We start from the raw sequence: 15993 nt of genomic DNA, 5'->3' as shown, positions 1-15993 counted from the left end.
AGAGGGCTGCCACATTTAGGAATTGTCATGGTCCACGCAGTGAGAGTCTAAACTAAGGCAGTGGCCACGGACATGCACAGGCGGAACTGAACTGGTCAACCAGATTTGAGATTTATTAATTTATTTTTCAGACAGAGTGCGGTGATTGGTTGACATTAAGAAGCAGGGAAAAGAAGGTTTGCAATGTTTTGGGACAGAGACTAAAAGTATAGAGCTGGCATTAACCAAGGGAGTGCAGAAGGAGAAGGCTTACCCCTGACCTAAATGGGAGTAGATGAGCCACCCAGAGAGCGCTGTAGAATGAAAGAGTATAGTGTCCAAGGGTGAAACTAGATAGCACTAGTGGAGGAGGTGATCCACAAAGGGGGTCAAACCAAGGCTGAGTGGTGTCCCCCAAAGAAAGGAAACAAAGAACAAGAAAGCCAAACCATTTGGCAGGGAGTTGATTCCAACTCACGGTGTCCCCATGTGTGTCAGAGTAGCTGATTTTTCAGAAGTAGATCGCCAGGCCTTTCTTCCTAAGGTGGACTTGTACCTCCAGTGTTGGTTAACAGCTGAGCTCTCACCTGTCTGTACCACTCAGGGACTCCAAGGAAAGACAGGAGGGGTCTAGGAGGAAAGAAATGATCAATCATTTTAAATGCAGCAGAGAGAAAGGCTTCGTAGTGTCTGTTGGTTTTGTCAATTAGGATGCCATGGATGACATTAGCAAGGACAATTTCAGTGATTTTATGGGGGTTGGGAACCAAATGTCAGGATGGAAGAAAGGCAGAGAGGGAAGAGGGAATGGAAGATGTAGAAGGGATGGCAGAGAGTGTAGGCTTCTGTTTGAGGATCATTCACGTGCAAAGAGAGAGGGAAGCAAGATTGGAGGTGGAGACAGAACCAAGGGACTAAGTGTTTGAGCTTCCATGAAAATGTGATTACAAGGCTTTGGTTATATGATAGGACAAGTTGTGGTGAAAACAGAAGACAGGTAAGTTGGATTTCCTTTTTAAATTTCTATTTTTTTAGAGTAAAATGATTTTAAAGGAAATAAACAGACAATGTTGGTGTTTTAATCCCTTGAAAGGATAGTAATCCCTTGTGAGATGTGGGCTGCTATAAGGGGACAGCATTGGTTCAGTGGTAGAATTCTCAATTTCCACGCAGGAGACCCAGGTTTGATTCTCAGCCAACGTACCATGAGTAGCCACCACCCATCTGTCAGTGGAGCCTTGAGTGTTGTTAGGATCCTGAACATTCAGGTGAGCTTTCAGACTAAGATGGACTAGGAAAAAAGGCCTGGTGATTACCTTCCAAAATTCAGCCATTGAAAACCCTATGGATCACAATGGTCCAATCCACAACCAATCATGGTGATGGCCCAGGACTGAGCAACGTTTTGTTTTGTTGTGCATGGGGTCTCCATGAGTTGGGATCGACTCCATGGCAGCTAACAACAACAACAACAACAACAACAACCTGAGAGTCAGGAGGAAAATATACAAAGAGAGGAGAGGTAAAGAACCAGCCACCAGAGAGAAAAACTGGCCGTAAATGGTCACGGCATTTAGTTGGCCCTCCCTGTAACTAGGCCATCACTAGGGGCAGCACCTGTGCCTCAGGACAGGCTTGATTTAACTATTCGGCTATTGGAAACCCTGGTGGTGTAGTGGTTAAGTGCTACAGCTGCTAACCAAGAGGTCAGTGGTTCATAAGCCACCAGGCGCTCCTTGGAAACTCTATGGGGGAGTTCTACTCTGTCCTATAGGGTAGCTACGAGTCAGAATTGACTCAGTGGAGATGGATTTGGTTTTTTGGTTTTATTTGGCTATTGGAAACCCTGGTGGCGCAGTGGTTAAGAGCCATGACTGCTAACCAAAAGGTCGGCAGTTGGAATCTACCAAGTGCTCATTGAAAACTCTATAGGGAGTTTTACTCTGTCCTATAGGGTCGCTATTTGAGTCGAAAATTGACTCGACAGCCAGGGTTTTTTTTTTTTTTAATTTGGCTATTCTGTAAGTAAAAAGGAAGATCCATTAAAATCACTTCATTAAATGGCTAATAGACCTTTAGTATTTGATATGGGAATTTCTACTTCGAGCAAAGCAGTCGGATGTAAATCCATGTTTTAAAATATGTAGACAAAATGGACAAATGGACAAAAATCAGACCAACTGTGAGGTCTAACTTGTCAACCATTGAAAGTAGCAATGCAGTTTTGTTTTTTGATATCCTTGTAAATAAGATGTTGTCTTCAAATTGTGATTTCATATGAAACCAGAGTGGCAGTTTACCTAGTTCCCCCAGAAACCGAGCGTAATAGAATGGTTTCAGTCTCGTGTTCTTTTTGTGTGTACAAGCGCGCCCAAGGGTGAAATTGTACACGTGCACAGTTGCAAATTAGCAGTGGTTACATAGATTTATAGAAATGCATGGAGAACATCTTGGTGGAATACATCCCCAGCAGACAGCAGTGCTTAACTCTGAGTAAAGCAGGAAAGAAAACTGGAATCAGGGCTCATGGTCAAAAAGCACTTTGGCCTTACCTACTACGTTAATTTTTTGCAAAACAAATTAATTTCCAGTAAAATTAAAAATTTAATTTTAAAAATTACCAAAAAAAGCAACATTAGTAATATTTTCTTGATTATCTTTTTAGGAAGTCAAGGATGGAGATCATCCAGGAGAGGGTAGATAAGCAGGGCACAAGGAATGGAGAAATCAGTGCTTGCCAGATGCCTGAGGGCAATCAATCTGCCATCAGATTCTCTTAAAACGAATTTGGAGTCTTTCTTCCTTTTGCGCTACTAGGTGCCTATTTTAGTCACGGTCCTCGAGAGGAAAGAACCATTAAGACAGGGATAGATAGACAGACAGACAGGCAAATAAGAAAGGAGAGAGAGAAAGAGAAAAAGAGATTTACTTTAAGGAATTGGATCATATGATTGCGGGGGACTAGCAAGTCCAAGATCCATGTGTCAGGTGACAGGCTGGAGACTCCTGCAGGCTTATGTTTCAAAATGTGTAGTTCAGGCAATGAGAAGGGTGGAGAATACGAGTGTTCTAGCAGAATGTCTACTCATTGTCTGGAGGCAGAACACAACCTAGGGAAACTCCCTTTCTGCTCTTGAAATCTTCAACTGATTGAGACACACCCACATTAGGGAAGGCAATCTGCTTTACTTTAGGACAAGTGTCTTAGTTATCTAGCGCTGCTACAACAGAAATATCACAAATGGATGGCTTTAACAAACAGATATTTATTCTCTCACATCCTAGGAGGCTAGAAGCCTGAATTCAGGACATCAGCTCCAGGGGAAGGCTTTCCCTGTCTGTTGGCTCTGGGGAAAGGTCCTTGTCATCAATCTTTCCCTGGTCTAGGAGCTTCTCAGCGCAGGGATCCCAGGTCCAAAGGACATGCTCCACTCCTGGCTCTTCTTTGTTGGTGGTAGGAGGTCCCTCTCCTCTGTACTCAACTCTCTCTTTTATATCTCAAAAGAGCTGGACTCAAGATACAACCTAATCCTGTAGATTGTATCCTGCCTCATTAATGTAACTGCCTCTAATCCTGCTTCATTAACGTCATAGAGGTTAGGATTTACAACACGTAGGATAATCACATCAGATCACAAAGTGGCGGAGGACAACCACACAATACTGGGAATCACGGCCTAGCCAAGTGGACACACATTTTTGGGGGGCACAATTCAATCCATAACAGATGGCTTTCCCAGTGAGTCTGAGTAGCTCTGGAGCAAGAAAGAAAGTGGACTGATCTTCCAACAGGGCTAGGAATGGGCAAAGTGAACAACCAGAAGAACCAAAGAACAAGGACACTAAAATCAACATTAAACACTTTGCTGGTCATGGGGTTCCAGAAAAGTTAAGAGGCTAGAGACACCAGGACTGAACAGAAGATGTGAAAGGCAAAAAAGTCCTCTTACAAGTAAGATAGAAAAGGACTCTGCTGCTAACTGAAAGACCAGAGGACCGAGTCCACCCAGAGGTGCCTCTGAAGAAAGGCCTGTGATACACTTCTGAAAAATCAGCCTAAAAAGTGCAGTTCTACTTTGACACATATGGGGTCGCCATGAGTCAGAATCAACTCCCCGACAACTGGTTTTGGTACGTGGCAAGAAAGCAGAAGAGGAGGGTGGATCAAGTTCATTTTGCTGTGCCTTCTAGATTACAGGCTCTCTTAGAGAAGGAGTTTATTCTAATTCACTTTTTGTTTACCATAGTACATGTTCAGTGAATGGTTTTGAAATCATGAATGAACCAATTAATGGGAACAGTTTTCTCATTGGGTTTCTCCCTACTAAGCTACAAATTTCTTGTATCAGGGATGCCCAGGAAATCTCCAGGGAGTTTACAGACACTAAATAGTTACTGAATAGTTACGGACTCTTTCTAAGCTCTGATTTCCTCATCTAAAAATGAAAACCACTCCCATTCCCAAACAGGAATGAAACATGCATTATACTACTAGACAAATTTGCTCTAAAAACTTGCCAAACCAACTTCTGAGCATATTTAAGTTCCTCGATGGGCAACTGGAGCCCTGGTGGTGCAGTAGTCAAGACCCCGGCAGCTAATCAAAACACTGGCAGTTCAAATACACCAGTTGCTCCTTGGAAACCCTATGGGGCAGTTCTACTCTGTTCTATAGGGTCATTATGAGTCAGAATTGACTGGATGGCATTGGGTTGGGTGGGCAACTGATTTCCCATGGCTAATACTGTCTTCCATCATGGAGGAAAATGAGTCAGCAAATGGCCACACCTTGGACACAGAGTTTTCAACCTTTTTATCTTCTCAAATTTTCTCTGTATCTTCTCAAATTCTCCCTACTTCTCTCTCCCCCAGCCCACTTCCTCCACTCCATAGAACAGTTGCTCCTTGGACCGACACCATGACAAATCCAAAACAGTTGCCTGGGGCTTGGCTACTGCTTAACAGGTAGTTATAAACCATTCTGTGGTGCTGAGATTCCACTTAACTGAGATGGCATGCAGGAACTAATTAAAATAGCTAGAAAGACTATTTAAACAAATATGAACATGTAAACACTGTTTTCATTGGACCAAGTGATTAGAAATTACAGCTGTTTGCTTTTCATCATAACAATCTGTGGTTTGTTAAAATGTTGACACGTGGCATAACCAGCCACTAATCAAGAAGGAAAAACAAAAAAGAAAACACACATACATACACATACAAGCAAAAAAAAAGGAGAAAACCCACAAGTATAAGTAGAAAAACAGACATAGAAAACCTATGTCTTTTCAAGTGGGAAAAATATTTAACTTGTTTCCCTAAAACAAACCTGATCTGTTTTTGGACGAAGTCTCAGCCCCTTGGTTTGCCTAGACTGCTAAAGCCCTCTTTCGGAAGTTCGAGACAACTCTAAGTGGGAAAACATGCCCTGAGGATAGAGATGAAAAAAACAAAACTATGAATAATAAAGTTGACAAATCAAGCACTTTATTTTAAAAAAGTCCAAGCTTAGGTTTTTTAGTATACCTGGGACAGTGGGTAGAGTGCCATTGACTTATGGAGACAAATTTAATGTGTTAATATTCAAGTTATACTACGTGTCTTAGTTATCTAGTGCTGCTGTAACAGAAATACCAAAAGTGGATGGCTTTAAGAAACAGAAATTCATTCTCTCACAATTTAGGAGGCTAGAAGTCTGAATGCAGGGCACCAGCTCCAAGGGAAGGCTTTCTCTCTCTGTCAGCTCTAGGGGAACAGCCTTGTCATCAATCTTCCCCTGTTCTAGCAGCTTATCAGCACAAGGGCCCCAGGTCCAAAGGATGTGCTCCACTCCTGGCTCTTCTTCTTGGTGGTAACAAGGTCCCTGTCTCTCTGCTTCTTCTCTCTTCTTTTATCTCTTGTAAGATAAAAGGATGCAGACCATACCTCAGGGAAACTCCCCTTATATTGGATCAGGGCTGTGACCTGAGTAAGGGTCTTGCATTCCTGCCTCATTAACATAACAAATATAACCTAGTCATCTTTAACAGGACCCTGGAAACCTGGTTGAGTAGTAGTTAAGAGCTACAGCTGCTAACCAAAAGGCTGGCAGTACAATTCCACCAGGTGCTCCTTGAAAACCCTACAGGGCAGTTCTAACTCTGTCCTAGATGAGTCAGAATCGATGCGACAGCAACAGGTTTGTTTTTTTTGGTTTTAATACTGCCTCATTAATATGACAGCTCATTCCCAAATGGAATCATAACCACAGGTATAGAGGCTAGGGTTTACAACACATCACAAAATGGAGGACACCCATACAATACCGGGAATCATGGCCTAGCCAAGTCGACACATATTTTGGGGGGACACAATTCAACCCATGATACTATGTTACTATAATTATTTTTCTAAATGTTGTACATTTAAATGTATACTGCTTAAAATCCTAATGGAGAAAATATTACCTTACCTGATATGGTATAAGGGAAAATGCACAGAAGGACACTTTTGAAAAATCCGTACTGCCTGAATTTCTCCTCTACTGCCATCAATTTCCAATGAATACTCTGCACTGCAAAATAAAAACTTGGGAATAAATAAAATAATTCTATTTCAAATCTGGAATAGTTCCTGAGGCACACATTTCCTCAAGAACAGTTTGTAAGAAGAGAGAAATACATACGTACATACACACATAAATAGAGTATCTTGATGATATTTTTACCATGAACACTACTAGCTACACTTAAAGATATGACATACATCCAATGATGAATACAGACATTCTCCCTTGTTGATTGATTTATATGTCCCAACTGCACAAGTTACTGAGCTGAGTGTGTGATTGCTTGTTTAAATGTGGCTCTTCTTACAGGTGGCGTATTCCATGGCAAGATTCAGAGCGGCTCACACATTTTTAAATAAGTGAAATAGATCTGAATTTCAAAGAAACCTTAAAGGAAATTAAACAAAACCCTGAAATCACAGAAGTGCAGCGTACGGCATGAGCAGAGTGTGAAGCTGAGGGACAGACCAAGGACAGCCTTTTCCTGACCTGCGTGGTGGAGCAGACGGAGCAGGAGCGTGGGCACCAGGGAATCATTTGGGAGCAGGAGTCGTTCCAACTGTCTCTTTCTCCTCAACACTTTATGTCTCCAGTCACTTCCCAGGTACCAGGAAGGGATGGGAAGTGAGGAAGAGGTGGGAAAAGCAAAAACTTGAGCTGATAATAATACAAATTTGCCACTAATGACAATATCAAACATTTACATAGCGCTCATTTATTTGTGCCAGGCGCTCTTTAAGTGAGTTGCATATATTAATTTATTCTCACAACTGTCTTGTGAGTTAGGAACTTTCATCATTCCCATTTTACAGATGAGGAAGCTGAGGCACAAAAGTGTCAAAAGATTTAAAGGGTAGAGACATAATTCAAACCCAGGTGGTTCGTCTCAGGGCCTATCCATTCGTCTGCTACTGAAGAGCACAGTGGAAGAAGACAAAGGGCTTAGAAGTATGACTTTCAAATTCCCTTCCATATACTCAAATCTAGGCTTCTGTACCAGTACCGGCACCAGTCGCCATCACGTCGATTCTGACTCATAGCAACCCCATGTATGTCAGAGTAGAATTGTACCCCATAGGGCTTCCAATAACGGTGATATTTCAGAATTGTATATTGTCAGGACTTACTTCCGAGGTGCCTCTGGGTGGAATCAAACCACCAACGTTTTAGTTAGTAACCGAGTACTTATCCATTTGTGCCACCCAGGAACTCCTAAGTCTTTCAAAAAACAAATAAACAAACCAAACCTGTTGCCATCAAGTCAATTCCAACCCATAGAGACCCCATAGGACAGAGCAGAACTGTCCCATAGGGTTTCCCAGGATCAGCTGGTGGATTCGAACTAATGGTTAGCAGCCAAGCTCTTAACCACTGCACCACTAGGACTCCAAGTCTTCCACACTGCATTGTAATCTACTACTACTACTGCATTGTAAACTACCTACTCCCCAGCATAGTGCTTATACAGTGCACAAGCTCAGTAAATATTTGTCAAAAGAAAGAATGTTTTGTGTCAGTTTATAGTAGAATGCTCTGGAACACACTGAGTCCATAAAATCTCAAAATCTCTATCCTGGTGGCCTTGAAATAGCCTAATTTTTGCCTCAGTGTGGTCTAGAAAGGTGCTTATGGCACTTAGAAAATACGCTGTAGAGAATGTTATTGCTACCAACATTTAAAGATCACCCATCTTTCTAAAATTAGAAAATGGTGGAGATTAGAACTAGATTTCTTACCTGTCCCTAAACTACAAAGGATCTTCAGTTAGAGTGCAGCGGAAGGTCTGTCAGAGAAAAAAAAAAAGAAGAAGAGGCACAGAGGAAATGAACCGAGACAACATCATTTTACAGTAACCGGAAGGAAAAACACACACACATACATAGGCCACTCACACACTAGGTTTGTGGTCTCTCGGTAGGGAAATGCCTTGAGCTGCCTTCAGAAGCCAATCTGGTTACTGCAGAGAGCGGGAAGCATAGCCTTGCAGCAGGGCTCAGCCGGCCCCACCTGCCTGCCTGTCCAGAGAGGGGGCAGGAACGCCAGGAAGACAAGATGGCGCACCACCTGTGCTCCCACTCTGGGGTGAGTTCTTGGCCACTTGCTGGGGCCTGAGGGTGGGGATGGGGGAACGGTTGCTCAAACTCCACTACTTCCTGGGTTGGTGTCAGACATCCGGTGGTACTCCTCACTGTTACCGCCCCTGAGCTGGGACTGGCAGGGGTTCAACCTGCTCCAAAGAAAGAAAAGGCCACTCCAGCTCTCCTTCAAGTCTACCTGGGGGCCACTGGTTTTCATGCACTTTAAAACCTGCATGAATTCTACTTTTTAAATCCTCCTGGGTTTTTTTTTTTTTTTTGGGTAGGTGCTCCTTTCTGTGCAAAGTCCGTGGCTCCGCCCCTCTTTCTACTGCCCTCAGAGGCTTAGGTGCAGTGATCTTAAGCTTCTATTTTTGCAAATTATGTCAGTACTTCAAAGTCAGGGTAGTCACTTACACTTTAGGAAGATATTGTTGTTTAATTGTTTCCAGCCTCTCTGGGAATGATTCTCAACGGCTAAGAAATGGTGACTGAGAGTTGGACTCTGTGTGTGTGCCCCAGCTCTGCAGAGACTGGCTGTTAGCATTTTCTCTAAGGCGTTGGGAGGAGGTACAGTGTGTTCCACCTCTCCACACTGGGCTGCCCAACAGCCCATTCTTATTTTTCTCTATGTTCATTTATTCATTCATTCAATTGCCTTTCTTCCTTCAAGGGTTTGAGAGTAACTTTTATCTTGCTAAAATTTAAAATAAATAACCTGGATAACTTTAAAGGGAGGAAAAGCAGTTCTAAAGGGTTACGTATAGTTTTAATATAACCTGACCTACCTGCTGCCATCGAGTCGATTCAGTTTTAATATATATGTGTTAATATATGTACACACTATATATAGGAGCCCTGGTGGCACAATGGTTAAAGCATTTGGCTGCTAACCGAAAGGTCAGTGGTTGGAGCCCACCAGCCACTCCACCTCTGTAAAGATTTACAGCCTTGGAAACCCTTTGGGGCAGTTCTACTCTGTCCTGTAGGGTCACTATGAGTTGGGATCAACTCAACGGCAGTGGGTATATATATATGTGTATATATAAACTCTCTCTCTTTCTCTCTCTCTCTCTCTATATGTAATTTTGGCTCCTGGCCAATGTACCTCATGAGCAGCCACGGCCTATCTGTCACTAGAGGTACGTGTATTGCTGATGCTGAACAGGTTTCAGTGGAGCTTCCAGACTAAGAGGAACGAGGAAGAAAGGAGTGGCAATCTCCTTCTGAATCATAATGGTCCCATCAGCAACTGATCACAGGGATGGCACAGGACTAGACAGTGTTTCGTTCCATTGTGTATATGGGGTCGTCATGAGTCCATGGCCAACCCCACTGTAGCTAACAACAGTCTAAAGTCTTTTCCCTGAGTTAGCGATGGGGTGACAGTAGATGCCTCTAGTCTTTTAACTCCTGTGTGGGTAGCCCCTCCCTTTCTCCAGACACCACCTGCCCACCCTGGAGTGTGTGTGTGAAGAGCAGTTGCCCACAGCAGAGCCCTGAGAACCAGCCCACTGGTTTTCCTTCTTGTTTCCATTCTTCTCCAAGCTTTGTTAGCGTCAAGGAATGGGGCGAAGTGGGGTGCTGCACAGGGAAGGCTCTGAAATCAGTTTTGAATTAGAGTTTCACCACTTCTTGTTTATTAGTTAATTTATTTAATAACTCTTTATTGGGTACTTAGGAGCCCTGGTGGCACAGTGGTTAAGCACTTGGCTCGTAACCAAAAGGTCGACAGTTCAAACCTACCAGCCACTCTGCTGGAGAAAGATGTGGCAGTCTGCTTCCCTAAAGAATACAGCCTTGGAAACCCTATAGGGCAGTTCTACTCTGTCCTACAGGGTGGCTATGAGTTGGAATCAACTTGATGGCAGTGGGTACTGTGTACTCACTATGTCATTCTTGCAGTGTAAGCCAAAACTTATACAAGAGGGAGCGAAACTGATGTTGTCCCTGCCCCCCAAAAGTTTACAGTCCAGGAGAGACAGACACTAGCTAATAGTTAAACAAATGTAGAATTACAAACTTAAAGGAGGACCAGAACCTATTATGGTGAACCTGGTCTCGTCTGGGCATTGGGGGGGTTTCTATATGGACGACGGAGGTGAGAACTGAGAACAGTGTAGGAGTTAGAAGGCAAAGCGGCAGCTGGTCTCCAGGCAAAAGGACCAGCTTAGACAAAGCCCTACGGTGGGAGACCACAGAAGACCCTGGCAAAATGGAGGCCATTGTAGCCAGTGGAAAGAGCAGAATGGCTAAGATGAGACCAAAGGAGAGAACCTGGACCAGATCGCCAGACCATGAAGCAGGCGATACAGATACTGTTTTTTTCTAAAAGCTGTAGATAAACTAGGGGGTGTTGTGATCTGATCTGCATTTTTATGGAATCACTTTGCTGGGGTCGAGAATGGATCAGAGGGCACCAAGGCTGTAGACAGGGAAACCAGTTAGAAGGCTGATAGGACGCTCATGCAAGGGTATTTCTGAGAATACAGACTAGGACAGGGGCAGTGGAGATGGAAGTGGACAAGTTAAAGAGTTCTTTAGAAAGGAGCCCCTGGATGGTGCAAATGGTTCACGTGCAAGGCTGCTCAACAAAAAGTTGGAGGCTCAAGTCCACCCAGAGGCACCTCAGAAGAAAAGCTTGGTGATCTACTTCCAAAAAATTAGCCATTGGTTAACCAGCATAAATGGTTAAGCACTTGCCTACTCACAGTTTTACTCTGACACATATGGGGTTACCTGGAATCAGAGTTCTTGACTGTAATTGGTTTTTTACTGGTTGGAAAAGGCAATCAACAGGACTTGGTGGTAGGCTGGAAAGAAGAGCAAGGAGAAGTGTTGAAGACATTGCCCAGTTTCCTGCTGTGGCTGTCCACTTGGGTGGTGGTGCCACCTGTCAGTCACAGAGACCGGAAACCCTGGAGGAGGACCAGGCCAGGGCTGGACTCAGTTTTGTTTTGTTTTTTTTAATTAACTTTTATTGAGCTTCAAGTGAACATTTACAAATCAAGTCAAACTGTCACATATAAGTTTATATACACCTTACTCCGTACTCCCACTTGCTCTCCCCCTAATGAGTCAGCCCTTCCAGTCTCTCCTTTTGTGACAATTTTGCCAGCTTCCAACTCTCTCTATCCTCCCATCCCCCCTCCAGACAGGAGATGCCAACACAGTCTCAACTGTCCACCTGATACAAATAGCTCACTCTTCATCAGCATCTCTCTCCTACCCACTGTCCAGACCCTTCCATGTCTGATGAGTTGTCTTCGGGAATGGTTCCTGTCCTGGGCTGACAGAAGGTTTGGGGACCATGACCGCCGGGATCTCTCTAGTCTCAGTCAGACCATTAGGTATGGTCTTTTTGTGAGAATTTGGGGTCTGCATCCCACTGATCTCCTGCTCCCTCAGGGGTTCTCTGTTGTGCTCCCTGTGAGGGCATGGACTCAGTTTTAGACTCAGCTTTGGAGACATCAAGAGTAGATGTCAAGCAGGCAGACGGATATTTTGGTCTAGAGCTCAGAGCAGAGACGTGGGACATAAATCCTGAAGTCCTTGTCATATACATGGTAATTGAAGCCATGGGTGTGAATGACACCTCCTTGAAAGAGTACCAAACGAGAAAAGAAGGGGAGCGGCTTAGGGTTGAGCCTTCAGAAATTCTCCCATTTAAATGGCAGGTGGAGGAGAGTGAGCTGTCCAAGAAGACAAGGAAAGTATTAGCAGAGATACAGCAGAAAACCCAGCCGCACGACCTGGGTCAAACTATGTAACCCCTTGGCGCTTCTTCCTCTGTGTGTAAATAAGGAGAAATGGCTGTCTTGGAGAGATGTGCTAAGGATTAAATGAGATAACACATTTTTAAAGTATCTAAACAAGAAAGGTGGGAGAAAGACCCGGCAATCTGCTCCAGTAAAGATTACAGCCTAGAAAACCATATGGGGCACTTCTCTTCTGTCACATGGGGTCACTGTGTGTTTAAAATCGATTTGAGAATGGGGGCAGTAGATGCTGTCTGTGCCCTGCCCACATTCCTCAGGCCTCATGGTCTGAATCTTCTCAAGCCAGAGGAGGCCATTGCCCAAAACGCAGACTGAAAATGCCCAAGAATGGACTTCCCCAGGTACTGCCATGGGCTAGAGATACCCTAGCTCCCTCAGTACTGAGGCAATTACTCCAAGGCATGTCACTGGCTATTTCCTAGTTTCTTGTGCAGGATAAATCTTCAGTTGCCCACGATGGTAGCTGGCTTGTTGTTTTTGTTAGCTGCCTTGGGGCTGGCCCCCAACTCCTGGTGACCCAATGCACAATGGAACAGAATGCTGACTGGCCCTGCAACATCCCCATGATTAGTTGTGAATTAGACTACTGTGATCCATAGGGTTTTCATTGGCTGATTTTTGGACGTAGTTTGCCAGGTCTTTCTTCCTAGCCTATCTTAGTCTGGAAGAACTGCTGAAACCTGTTCAGCATCATAGTAACATGCAAGCCTCCACTGACAGATGGGCGGTAGCTGTGCATGAGATGCATTGGCCGGGAATCAAATCTGGCTGTCTGCATGGGGGGCGAGAATTCTACCGTTGAACCACCACTGCCTCACAGCTGGCTTGTTAATGCACCTTTTATGAGTTCCTTCCTTCCTTCTTCACTCCCCATTCCACATTAATACTTCCTGGGATCATCTCTTAAACTACTTACACTGGAATCCCATGTCAGTGCCTGCTTCGGGAGAGGCTGAAGCTAAACACCCTGCTACACAGTGCAGTGCATCTTCAAATAGTTTATCCTCTCTCCCCCAGTGATCAACTCCATTTGACCTTAAACATCTCTGGTTTGATAATCCTCACATCCATTCAAAGATATGGTGGAGAAGGCTCCCCTTCATCCCAGTCTGTGACCCAGCCTGAGCACGGGCAAAGGTCCTATCAGAGGGAGCACCTTTAGACTTAGCATGGCCCTGTATGAAGCTGCACAGGATGGGGGCACATCCTACTACAAATGGCCCCCACTTTCCCTCCACTTCGTGGTCCCTGGGTGGTGCCAATGGCTAATCTACTTGGCTGCTAACCGAAAGGTTGGAGGTTCAAGTCCACCCAAAGGCACCTAGGAAGAAAGGCCTGGTGATCTACTTCGGAAAAGTCAGTCACTGAAAGCCATCTGGAGCACAGTTCTACTCGGACACACATGGGGCTGCCATGAGTTGGAATCGACTCCAACGCAGCTGATTTTGCTTTCTCTCTGCTTAGCAGCTTCCCCCGCAACTCACTTGATCCAGATTTCCAAAGTGTCGACACAAATAACGATGATATTGTATGGTAAGTGCTGCACAGGTGTGGCATGAAATCATGCTGGGTCACGTCAAGAGAGAACTTTTTACTTTCGCCTCTTTTGATCCTTCTGATTAAATCTGGAAGAAAACCTTACTGTGGCCTGATCTTTAACACCCCTGTAACCCTAGTTCCTTTACCTCTCTAACAGAGAAAACAGACCTTGGGCTTTGAGCTGTGGGCAGGGAACAGGTAAACCAAAAAAAACCAAACCCACTGCTGTCGAGTCGATTATCGACTCATAGCGACCCTATAGGATACAGAAGAACTGCCCCATAGAGTTTCCAAGGAGTGCCTGGTGGATTCCAGCTGCTGACCTTTTGGTTAACAGCCATAGCTCTCAGCCACTACGCCATCAGGGTTTAGGGAACAGGTAGAATTGAATAGCATGGATGGTTTTCCTGTACTTATTTTTTCTGATTACCTTCTATTAACTACAACGACAGTGCTTTTGTTTGTTTGTTTGTTTTGTTTTACTATTTATTGAGTGATTTTTTTTTTTAATTATTAGAGTTTTTTTTTAAGAGAAGTTTAGCTTTACAGAAAAATTGAGCAAATATAACAGAGAGTTCTCACACGGCCGCTCCCTGATTATTACATCTTACATTCCTGTGGTATATTTGCTACCATTGATAAACAAAGATTGATATATTATTATTAACTAAAGTCTGTATTTTACATTAGTGTTCACTCGTGTTGTACAGTTCTATGTTGTTGTTGTTAGGTGCCGTCGAATCGGTTCCAACTCGTGGTGACCCTGTGCACAACAGAACGAAACACTGCCCGGTCCTGTGTCATCCTTAAAACCAGTGTTATGCTTGAGCCCAATGTTGCAGCCACTATGTCAATCCATCTCGTTGGGGGTCTTTCTCTTTTCCGCTAACCCTGTACTTTGCCAAGTATGATGTCCTTCTCCAGAGACTGATCCCTCCTGACAACATGTCCAAAGTATGTAAGACAAACAAATCTGTCTTGGAAGACGTACAAGCAGAATGCTCCTTAGAAGCAAGGATGGCGAGACTGTGTACAGTTCTTTAGGTTTTAACAAGTGCATAATATCCTGTGTCCACCATTACAGAACCATGCAGAATACCTTCACTGCCCTAAAAGTCCCCTGTGCGTCGCCTGTTCATGTACCCCAGTCTGTTTACCCATTCACCTACTGAAGGACATCTTGGTTGCATCCAACTTTTGTGATTATGAATAAAGCTACTGTAATCATTTGCGTGCAGGTTTGTGTGTGGACATAAATTTTCAATTCAGTTGGGTAAAATACTAAGGGAAGCGATTGCTTGATTGTAACCATGTTTACAAATGTAAACTATATTTAGCTTTGTAAGGAACTGCACAACTGTTCACAAGTGGCTGTACCATTTTGCATCTCCTACCAGCAATGAGGAAACCCTGGTGGTGTAGTGGTTAAGCGCTCCAGCTGCTAATCAAAAGATCAGCGGTTTGAATCCACCAGGCATTCCTTGGGAACTCTATAGGGCAGTTCTACTCTGTCCTACAGGATCCCTGTGAGATGAAATCGACTCAAAGACAACAGGTTTGGTTTTGTTTTGGTTTACCAGCAATGAATGCGAGTTCCTGTTATTCCATATCCTCACCAGCATTTGGCATTGTCAGGGTTTTGGATTTTATCCATTTTAATAGGTATGTTATTGTTAGTTGCTGTCCAGTCAATTCTGACTGATGGTGCTCCCATGCCTACAGAGTAGAACTGCTCCACAGGGTTTTCAAGGCTGTGACCTTTCAGAAGCCAATTGCCAGGCCTCTCTTTCCAAGTGTCTGTGGGTGGATTCAAACTGCCAACCTTTCGGCTATGAGTTTATCAGTTGAGTACCTAATCGTCTGTGGCACCCAGGGACTCAATAGATGTGTAATGGTATCTAATAGGTTTTTTAAAATTGTGATTTCCTAATGGCATATGGGAAACCCTGGTGGCGTAGTGGTTAAGTGCTACGGCTGCTACCCAAAAAGTCAGCAGTTCGAACGCAACAGGCACTCCTTGGAAACTCTATGGGGCAGTTCTACTCTGTCCTATAACGTCACGATGAGTCGA

General features: G+C 44.0%; 1 protein-coding gene and 1 long non-coding RNA gene across 6 annotated transcripts in view; one reads left to right on the top strand and one right to left on the bottom strand.

Moving 5' to 3' along the window:
• Nucleotides 1–8499, bottom strand: part of LOC111752392 (uncharacterized) — a 43916-nt gene extending 35417 nt beyond the window's left edge. The window contains exons 1-4 of one of the 2 annotated variants that reach the window (XR_010321230.1): nt 7019–8499; nt 6434–6535; nt 5312–5410; nt 429–609 (exon numbers count right to left, since the gene is read on the bottom strand). This is a non-coding gene — a long non-coding RNA (uncharacterized LOC111752392). The remainder of the gene's footprint in view (nt 1–428; nt 610–5311; nt 5411–6433; nt 6536–7018) is intronic. The other variant, XR_010321231.1, reaches the window with a different exon arrangement.
• NEDD9 (neural precursor cell expressed, developmentally down-regulated 9) overlaps nt 8498–15993 on the top strand; it is a 217950-nt gene continuing 210454 nt past the window's right edge. For 2 of the 4 annotated variants that reach the window (XM_023555819.2, XM_064280671.1), the window contains exon 1: nt 8498–8611. The gene's annotated coding sequence lies outside the window, so the exon portion shown is untranslated. The remainder of the gene's footprint in view (nt 8612–15993) is intronic. The other 2 variants (XM_023555818.2, XM_064280663.1) reach the window with 1 other exon arrangement.

The sequence above is a fragment of the Loxodonta africana genome, chromosome 1 (assembly GCF_030014295.1).
Source record: "Loxodonta africana isolate mLoxAfr1 chromosome 1, mLoxAfr1.hap2, whole genome shotgun sequence".
Taxonomy (NCBI): Eukaryota; Metazoa; Chordata; class Mammalia; order Proboscidea; family Elephantidae; genus Loxodonta; species Loxodonta africana.
The sequence above is the reverse complement of the archived record's forward strand: the minus strand, read 5'-3'. Positions and strand labels throughout refer to the sequence as shown.